Source organism: Mus caroli, unplaced genomic scaffold (genome assembly GCF_900094665.2).
Source record: "Mus caroli unplaced genomic scaffold, CAROLI_EIJ_v1.1 scaffold_11475_1, whole genome shotgun sequence".
NCBI classification, from domain to species: domain Eukaryota; kingdom Metazoa; phylum Chordata; class Mammalia; order Rodentia; family Muridae; genus Mus; species Mus caroli.
In genome coordinates this window covers 21529-31974 of record NW_018390592.1, presented here as the reverse complement: position 1 = coordinate 31974, position 10446 = coordinate 21529, and the positions used below count along the sequence as shown (strand labels likewise).

Sequence of the window (10446 nt, the reverse complement as noted above, 5' to 3'; positions counted from 1 at the left end):
CCGATCAGCATTAGGAGCCTGGCCAATATGTGGAAATCTAGTAAGCATCTGAATCTTTGAACACAAAAAAAACAACATGGAAAGCATTGGAGGCCTAGAAAAAATGGGAGGACTGAGAGGATACATCAGATGCCTGTTAAATCTGGGAGGTCTGGAAAGTTTAGCAGTCCTGATAAGGATGAGAAACATCCAAGCATAGAAAGCCTAGTAAGCAGGAGAGTCCTTGAACCCAAGGTAGACCCAGAAACACAGGAATCCTAGTAGGTACAGAGGGCATGATAAACACAAGGGACTTGTTAACCCGAGACTCCTGGAAAAGGAAGGAGGCCCAATGTAAAGGAGAAGCCTGGCAAACTTTGGAAGGGCTAGTGAACATGGGAGTACTAGAACCCGTGCAATCCCTGGAAAGCATGGGAGACCTAGAACTATTGGGAGTTCTGATACACTTAAGAGCCTGGCAATCTTGGGAGTGCTAGAAAGCTTAGGAGGCCTGGGGAACATAAGTAGCCAAGCAATAATGGGGAGGCCTAGTAACTATGGCAATCCTAGAACCAAAGACAGACCTGGAAATCTTGAAAGGACTAGTAAGGATGTGAGTTCTGTAAATGTGAGAGGCCTGGTAGGCAAGCATAAGATGCACAGGAAGCATGGGAGATCTGGTAAATAATAGAGTCTTGGATGGCAGGTTAGGCCAGGTGTATAGGGGAAGCCTGGTTAGTATGAGCAGGTTAGTATACATGGAAGCTCTCAAAACCATGAAAAACCTAGCAACCACTTGAGGCCTAGTAGCCAAATGAGGCCTAGTAATCATGTGAGGCCTGGCAAGCAACCGAGTGCTTTTTACCAAGGGAGGTCTGGAGAGTATGGAAGGCTTTGTAATCAGGTGGATCCTAGTACCCTGGTGGCTGGGTGAGTATGAGAGGGTTGGGAAGCACTGGAGATATGGTAAATGTTCCTAGTTTCCTTAGCCTGGAAGGACTGAAAGGCTTTTTCAGTACCTGGCATCCATGGGAGGCCTAGTAATGGTGGGTAACTGGAATATCCATATGAGGCATGGTGTACATGTGAGTACTAGTAGACATAGGTGAAGCCTAGTCAACTTAGGAGGCATCATAGGCACACGAAGCCTAGTATCCAAGAGAAATAAGGTAAAGACCTTGAAAGGACAACTCTGCTTCATCTAGAAAAGAAAAGAAAAACTCAGGATAGCTAAAACAATCCTGAAATTAAAAAGGAACTGCTGGGAACTCCATTCCCAGTTCAAATTAGACTACAAAGCTATAGTAGTAAAATAATCATGGCACTGGCACAGAACCAGCCACATTAAACAAGGGAACTATTTATGGGGATTTTTAAAGTTGGATAAAGTGAATTTTGTACCATACCATGGTTGTGAACCTATGAAGACCAAGGGTTGGAAGGTTATGGCTTAAAAGTGGGTGTTCCTGTATCATGCTAACCAGAGGAAAAGTTGTGACAGCATCTACAATCATGTGAGAGTCCAGGCTCTGGGAATGCCTGTTGGAGGTTATCTTGATTGCATAAAGTGACTTGGGAATACCTACCTATCCTGGGTGCCACTATTCATTGACTCTAGTCTTGAACTCTATATAATGGAAAAAGTTATTGGAGTTCTTGCAACAGGAAAAGAAACTAAGGTAGAAAAATTGATCAGGATACTATGGTACAGCTCATATCTTCATAGCCAGATGATAGATATCATGAAGGCCTATATTCCATTTGCTATCTTTTTTATCCCTTTCAAAAATTGGATTCTTGGTATTTACACTTACATCAATACATAGATATATTACATAAGTATATATACTTCTATGTAAATATATTGCATATATAATTCACTTGCTTATCCAGGATATGGCATGAAATTTAAGTATATGATAAATGCCTGTATGTGTGAATATATAGTTAGAGATAGCAGTAAATGTTTTCCAAACCCAAATTTGACACTATTTGGTTATTTGAAAGCCCACACAGACAGTGAGTTATCTCAAATATTCCCTTTTAACCAATGATTTACATCTTTTAATAATGTCATAATGAATGCATTGGTTCACAACAGTTTCAGCAATGGAATGATTTTATTTTGTCTCAACTTTAGCTAGGGCCAAATCTACTTTACAAGTTCATTGAGATGTTTTACCTTGCAAATATAGTCTCTTATTTCCATTCCAAGCTTGGCTCTTGACGGTAAATTTAAATCAGAAGACTAGCTTTATTTGATTTGATTTGACAAATACTTTTTTGGAAGTAAAGGTTTTCTTCAGAAATGCATGGAAATAAGGTGATGGAGGGAAGCAGTCACATCTGGTGGTACTAGACTCCAAAGAATAATGAATTTGTTTTTGGTCTTCCTCACACAGCCTTCATATTAAATGAGCCATTTGATACTTGTAAAATGCTTACAGTCTAATGATTGGTAAGATTACTTGTTTTCTGCATTTCCTAGGTTTACAAAAAGGAAATTGCAGAATATACACATAGGGAAGGTTAGAACATCACTGTCCAATTTCATTACAATTTGCTCCTCTTTATATTCAAAGGTGAGGATTTATAACCTGTTGTTTTTCTGAAAGTTACTCTCTCATTGGAATCAAAACACACCAAAGTTATTCTGAATATGACATTTCAGATATGGTTTTGGCAGGCAGAACCGTCACACCACTGACACTGTTGTCTTAAAATTACACACTGCCTGGTAAAGGTCACACGTAAAGGAAAGCCAAGTCGTCCAACTGACCACTTCCAAGTATATCTACCATCTTTGGGGATCATTGTACCACACCTCATGGTGCATTCTTCAAGTTCTTGTTCATTGATGACCTGTGGTCCAATTATCCCATATTCTGGTGTTCGCAGCAAAATCAGCCACTGTTGTTTGTAAATGGGTGACAACCATGCCATAGGTATTTGTCAATCTTGTTCAAGAATAGTTGTGGAAGTCAAGTCACAGATGATGTGCTGAAATCTCAGCTTTTTAAACACTGGTTGAAATATTAGTCCTTCTTCACTTTGAAGAAAGCTGATGTTATCAACATATTCGATGTGGGTGGAAAGCCAGTTGTTTGCATCTTGTAAAAGCTGTTTCATGGTTCCGTTCCAGCATGGATTAAGATAAAGGAAAATCCATATTTTCAGTGTGTTATATACATCGATCTCCTTTTGCATGACTAATAAGTCAGAAGACAATGCTAGAAGATACAACAACTTCATATCTACTTCCTTGTAAAGTGCCACACTTGGATGTACCATCAAATTGCAAAGAAGCCATTCAAAGCATCCTGTCTTTACAGCTTTTAATCTATAGGTTTCTGCTGCCAAATAATAGGAGCACACAGTGTTCCTGTTGATAGTTGCTTACATGATTCCTTCACACTGCTGAAATACTCGATCCACCCGAAGCAGGCATGCTGCTGCCAAAACTTGAGGAACTTCCAGGGGTGTTATTGAAAAATCTGCACCCGTGTACAAGGAACCAAACACAAAGTGCAGAGACCGGGTATCAATATCCTTATTCTTGATCAGATTTATAACGCCATGGTGTGATTCTCTCCAAGTACCTTTGAGAACGTTAGCCAAGTAGCCTGACTGACATAAAAATACTTTGTGTAAACACCATGTTCTTCTGAGAGCATGGATTTTAATGTCGCTATCATTCCCGTCCAAAAATAAGTTTTGATAAGCATCATTAGATGAAATCTTAACCCCTTTCCAGTAGATGTAGTTGAGAACTTGATGTGGATACATTCCCTGGTTTTCAGTTCCATGAACGTTAGAGCTTGTTGCCAACCCCTCCGAACTGCTCCTCTTTCGCTTGTGACTGCCAAAAAGGCAGCCGGGCCCATCTATGGCTTCTGGCTGTGACCCCAACCAGACTGAAATACCTGCATCTCAAGACGCTGCTGATTAAAAGCCCCATTGATGAAAATTCCTAGAATAGACTCTCGCAGAGGCTTCTTCCTCCCTCCCCTTCCTCCCTTGCAGGTCTGCCCCACCATCCGCCCATCTATCTTCCTCCCTCTTCTTCTCCTCCTTCCTGTATTCCTAAATTCCTTCTTCCTTTCCTTTTCCCATTCTGCTCCTCCTTTCCCCTCACCTCTCCCTTCTCCCACTATTTCTAAATGGACCATCCTATTCTGCTGAAGATGACCTCCACCAAACTTGAGAACCTAGTTCACCTAGTTCTTCATCCTTGCCAGCTGAATTTTCTTTTCCTTAAAGAGAACAACCAGGCCAAATCCATCCTGATGTGTGTTTAAGATTGTACATATTCCAACCCCTGACCCTGGACTATGAGAAAGCACTCATATGTCTGTAGTATGGGAGATAATCACTTACTAACTGCTTTTAACAATATAAACAGTAAACATTGTTATTGCTAATTTTATTATTAGTCTCTTTTGATTAGTATTAATGACAAGTATTTCATGCAAGTAGTTGTATGCCTACGTCAACAATTTCTGTGTATGCTTTGCCTATTCATATATAGATTTAAAAATATATTGTTTTCTAAAGGTTTGTTATAAATCCAGTTAATTGTTTAACATGCATATGTATGCATGTTTTATAGTTTTGTTTTACTGATTTGTATTTAAGTGTTAACTTTCTATGGACTCCTTACTGTTAATAAATTGCAATCTGCAAGAAGCCAAGTCAAATGTTTAAATATTTCTTTTTATTCCTCTGTGCTGGCAAACCATTCCCAGAGCCTGGTCAGCAAAGTCTATCGAGGCAGAGCAAGGGGAACCAATGCCCGACACTCCTCCCACTGTCTGTTAAGTCACAGTTGTATTCTTTCTTATCACCACCTCTCCTCTCACAAGTCTGTCTTAACAAAACATCTTCTAACCTGTATCTCCTTCTGTAAAACATCCTCTCTACTGTGTCTACTTCAGCAAATCATCCTGTCACCCATGTGTTGGCCTCAGCCAAACCTTCTTTCATGTGCATCTTCAGTAGCAAAATATCCTTTCACCAGTGTCTACTTTAACAAAACATCATTTTACCTTTCTCTCCCAGAGAATCACCATATAATGTACCGGAATTTCCAAAGAAATCAGAAATCTCAACTTCATAATAGTTTCAGAGGTAATAAAAAGTCACATTCCTTAATTTGTTTTCCTTTAGTCATGCCTAGATGATATCACAAGAATAATCTGTGAGAAGAGTGAAGGTTTCACCACAATAAATGTTACTAGGAAGTATGATCCTGACAGTGTCAGTATCAGTATTGGCTTTCATTTGCAACATGAGTGTTTTACCCCACTCAAGGGCCACCTCTTTTTGATAGATTCTTATATTGATTATTTTTTCTCTAATAGGTTCCCAGAAATGCTTAAGTTGTGAAAGTTTTTGTCCTCTCATAAGCCCATTACTTGTACAATCATTAATATAAATATTCTACCTATGAGGAAAATTTAAGCAGAGATAGGATAGAAAAGCTGGTGGCATGAGGGGATAACCAAAGCTAAGGATATAATTGAAAAGCCACATGGAAACTTACTGTTTATAATACAAGTGATAAAGTCTCAAAAGACACATTTAACAGGTATATGGCCTGTATGTCTACATAATACTGCTGCTGAAATCCAAGCCTCCCCCCCCCCAAAAAAAAATCCCAATGCCAGGTATGAGATACTGCCATATGAAATTTTGTTCAGGAAGTCCCCAGAAATCTTGAAAATAAAACAGGTTCATCACACTCTTTCTATTTGCCCACCATGAATATATGATAAGACCCTGCTACAAAAGACAACCCACATGTTGCTTGCAAAATATAAAGAAATCGAGCTGGAATGGAGCTGAAAACTTTCTTCCACCTAGTTAGGTTTCATAGTTCTGGACTTTGCTATACAGTATGCTGGCAGAGTAATGGCATCAACAGACTTACCCAGACATGACCCTTATGATGTACAATACCAATCTGCCAAGAAAGATGTGTCCACCTACACAATAGTGGCATCACTGTTATAGGGATAGCCAGTGTATCTGTGATTGGATTTGAGGTCAGTTCCACAGGAGGATAGAAAATGCCTTTGGCCCTAGAGGAGAATTTATTACTGTTGTTTATGTAAAGTCTCAAGGTGTCAAGCTCCCTTCTAAGTATCTATGTTTATATCCATGGGGAAATTCTACTTTAAGATTCATTCAGAGAAGCCCTTTTTGCAATAAACTACAGTGAGGAATAATATGCATAACTGCTCAAAGCACGATAATAAGAGATGGCCGAATGGTATTAATGTCTTTTTTAGTCATGAACCCTCATGGATCCTCAGAGGAAAAAAAGGAGCAGAAAGTATATAAAATCTGGACCATAAAGAAGAGGGCTATGGAATCTGTTTTCTTCACTACAGGACTGCCAAGGCAGTCATGACTTCCCAACACCTGTGAGTATATGTAAAGTCTATCCATGATTAAAACCTCCCCACAGTAAATCATGGGACAGGGAGGGACCCATTCAACTTTTCCCTCCTTTGCTGAAATATTGGTGGGTTCTGAGGGAGAGAGAGTCATTATCTTCCATATATCCAGTGAGCCAGATCCAGTGTCCTGCATTTGGCCTCCAAGAAAGAGTTTTGAACTCATGGCCATACTGATATTCCTAGTTAAACTCTAGGATTCTCAAACACAAACAAAAAGAACCAATGTCTGAAACAGAACTAGGAGGATGGAAAGGTTTGTAGAAGTGGGCGGGAGTCTAGAAAGGTTAGGGAGATTATAGAAATCTGAATATCATTTATATATGTACAGAATGTCAATGTCACACTTCATGATGGAATTGAATGTAGTTTCATGGTTGCCACAGGATTCCATACCGAAGAAGGAAGGCTAAAAAAAGCCTAAGGGCAGCAGAACTGCTCATTGACAATAGTGATAACCTGGATGCTCATAGCTTTTATCCCTGGAGGAAGAGAATGCAGCAGTGGCCATCTCTTGCTGGAAGTCTAGGGCAACATAGCACAGCTTTTCTCTGATATTAGGCATGATTTCCTTTCCAGTTGTATTGGTGAACTGTAGCCAAACGTGGTCGTGAACTTCATGTGGTAGGCTGTCATGTACAAGCCAGCTATGTCCAGACACAGGGTGGCACAAGGAGAGCAGAGGTCTCATAAATGTGCACATTGGGTGTGACCCCATCTCTGGACTCCATCCAAATCCCAGTGGTATGACCAGAGGCATAGAGGAACAACATAGCCTGGATGGCTACTCACATGCTTGTGGCTTTATAAGTCTCAAACATGTTGTGTGTCATCTTTTCACAATTGACCTTAGGGCTCTAGGGGGTATGGTGAGCAGCACAGTGTTCCCCTCGAGGACCACATGCAATTTGTTGTAGAATGTTTGGTGCCAGATCTTCTCTATATTGAACCAGTTGGTGACAATGTCGTGATCCATGGGGTACTTCAGGGTCAGGATGCCTCTCTTGCTCTGGGCCTCAGCACCCATAAATGTGTCCTTCTGTCTCTTATCCACTGTGATGCCCTGGTGCCTAGGGCAACCCCAGAATGGAGGGGAAGATGGCCCTGGAGCATCATAACCAGCAAACCAGGCTTTGCCCAGGCCAGAACCATTGTCAACTAGGAAGGCAGTAAAATCATCATCCAGGGAGAACTGGTAGTCAGTGTGGACCTTCAAGAGAGGAGCTGCTAGAAACCTGTGCTAGTGGGAGGTACAGACCAGACAGTCTTTATCCATGTTCTCTTTAGGGGAATCTAGGTTGTTTCTGGTTTCTGGCTCTAGTGAACAGAGCAGCAGTGAGCACAGTTGAGCAAATATCTCTTGGGTAGGATGAAGTATCCTTTGGCTATGTGTCCAAGAGTGGTAAACCCCAATTTTGGGTAGATCTTTTTCTATTTTCCAGCGAAACGATCACACAGACTTTCATAGTACCTATATAAATTTTCAGTCCCACCATCGATGAATGTGCCCCTTACTGTATCCCCAGCATGACCTGTCCCTTGCATTGTTGATCTTAGCCATTCTGACAGGTGCATTTCCCAGATGGCTAAGGATGTTGAACATTTCTTTAAGTGTTTCTCAACCATTTGAGTTTCCTCATTGGAGAATTCTATTTAGATCTACATCCAATTTTTAAGATGGATGATTTGTTTTACTTGACATCTTCAGTTCTTTATATAGTTTGCATATTACTCCTCTATTAGATGTGGAGTTGGTGAAAATATTTTCCAATTCTGTAGGCTGCCTCCTTGATGGAGTGATAGTTTCCTTTGCCTTACACAAGCCCTTTTGTTTCATGAGGGATCATTTATTAGTTTTTTAAATCTCACTTCCTGGCCTAAAGGTGTTCTGTTTAGAATGTCTTCTGTGCCAATTAGTTCAAGGTTATTCACCGCTTTCTCTTCTATCACATCAGTGTCTCTGGATTAGATTCCATGTTCAACAAATCTGTCTGGTTTTGTTTCTTTTATTATTCTAGATGCAAACAGAGAATACATATGTCTTCAGCATGCAAGAAATGCTTCCTCTGTAGTACAACATGAAATCAGGGATAGTGATACCTCTGGCAGTTCTTTTGTTGTTTGGAATTTCTTTTAGTCCTATTGGCGTTTTGGTCTTTCCATTTGAAGTTGAAATTAGTTCTTCTAAGATCTGTGAAGAATTGTGTTGGAATTTTGATATGAATTGCAGTGAATATGTTGATTGCTTTGGTAGGATAACCATTTTTATTATGTTAATTCTACTTATACATGGACCTGTGAGATCTTTCCATCTTCTGATATCCTTCAATTTCTTTCTTAGATGTCTTAAATTTTTATGAATACAAGTCTTTTACTTTTATGGTTAGCATTACCCCCAAGATGGGTTATGTTATTTGAGGCTATTGTCAAAGGCCTTGTGTCCCTGGTTCTTTTCCATAGTCTATTTTTCATTTGTATATAGAAGGGTTATTGTTTTTCTTTTTAGTTAATCTTGTATCCACACTCTTTTCTGAAAGTGTTCATCAGCTGTATGAGTTCCTTGGTGGACCTTTTGGTGGAACTTTTTGGGTCATCTGTATGTCCTATCATATCATCTGTGAATAGGGAAAATCTGAATTCTTCTTTTCCAAATTATATTGCCTTGATCTCCTTTAGTTGTCTTTGCTGAGACTATCGCTACAAGTACCATAATGTGGGAACTAAATGGGGGGTAGGGGAAGGAGGGGGGAGGGAGGAGAGCCCATGTCCAGCCAGAGTTCCTCCTATGCTCTAGGCAGGTGGACACGGGAGGGCTGCCAGGTGCTTTCCACTTGGCTCCGGGTGGGCATCTAAGCCACTGACCCCACTCAACGGGGAGTGGATAAGGGGGAGCCCGTGAACAGGGTCCCGGGGCAACACCCTGTGCTCCAGGGTTATGGGAGAGAGGGCTGAGGGAGAGAGGTTCCCACACAGGCAAGAGTCTGCGCAGCATGCCTTGATGAGCAGAGACTGTCTATGGTTTTAGAGCTTTATTATAGAAAGGCAAGGGTAAAGAGAGAATGTAAAAGTGAGACAGAGGCCTGCCATGGCCAAGAGGAGAGAAGGGGGAAAAGGAGAGGAAGGGGAGAAGAAAGGCTAGAGAGTGAGAGGTAGATAGAGGAGAAGACAAAGAGAGAGGAGTGTGAGAGTGAGGAGGGGCCAAACAGCTCCTCTTATAGTGGGCTGCTTTATTTTACTCTTGTTAGGTAACTAGGGAGGAGTTTAGCCTGAAGGTCAGAAGCTTGGGACATTGCCTACATGACTACTAACCATGTTTCTCTTGTGGGGCTGAGGGGGCAGTAACTTTGACAGGAGCCAGGGTTCCAGGTGACATGAGAGAACTCCTTCCATCCCATGTAGGTGAATTGTAACCACTGGGTCCCAGGGTTTACCATCTCAGCTGTACTGGAGACCAGACTGTCTTTGCATATCCCAGTGCCCAACACCATAAAAAATAGGTTTTGGAGAGAATGGACAGCCTTGTCTTGTTTCTTTGAGTATCTCTCCATTAAGTTGATCAAGTTGGCTATGGCCTGGCTGTAAACTACCTTTATTATGTTTAGGTGTGTCCTTTGTATCCTTAATCTTTTGAGGACTTTTATCATGAAGATGTGTTTTTCAAAGGGTTTTTCAGCATCTAATGAGGTGCTCATATAGTTTTGTCTTTCAGTCTGTTTATATGGTAAATTGCATTAATAGGTTTACATGTGTTGAACCATTTTGCATCTCTGAAATGAAGCATACTTGATCATGGCAAATGATGTTTTTGATGTGTCCTTGAATTCAGTTTGCAAGTATTTTATTGAGTATATTTTGCATCTATGTTCATGAGGAAAACTGCTTTGTAATTCTCTCTTTGTTGAGTCTTTATGTGGTTTGGGTATCAGAATAACTAACTGTGGCCTCAGAAAAATTTTTTGGACAATGTCACTTCGATTTATATTTTCTGGAATTGTTTTTAGGCTTATTG

At 40.6% G+C, this 10446-nt stretch overlaps 2 pseudogenes; both read right to left on the bottom strand.

Moving 5' to 3' along the window:
* Positions 1 to 2443: 2443 nt before the first annotated feature.
* Positions 2444 to 3937, bottom strand: LOC110288720 (annotated as a pseudogene).
* A 2813-nt stretch (positions 3938 to 6750) lies between these two features.
* Positions 6751 to 7677, bottom strand: LOC110288719 (annotated as a pseudogene).
* Between the last annotated feature and the right edge of the window lie 2769 nt (positions 7678 to 10446).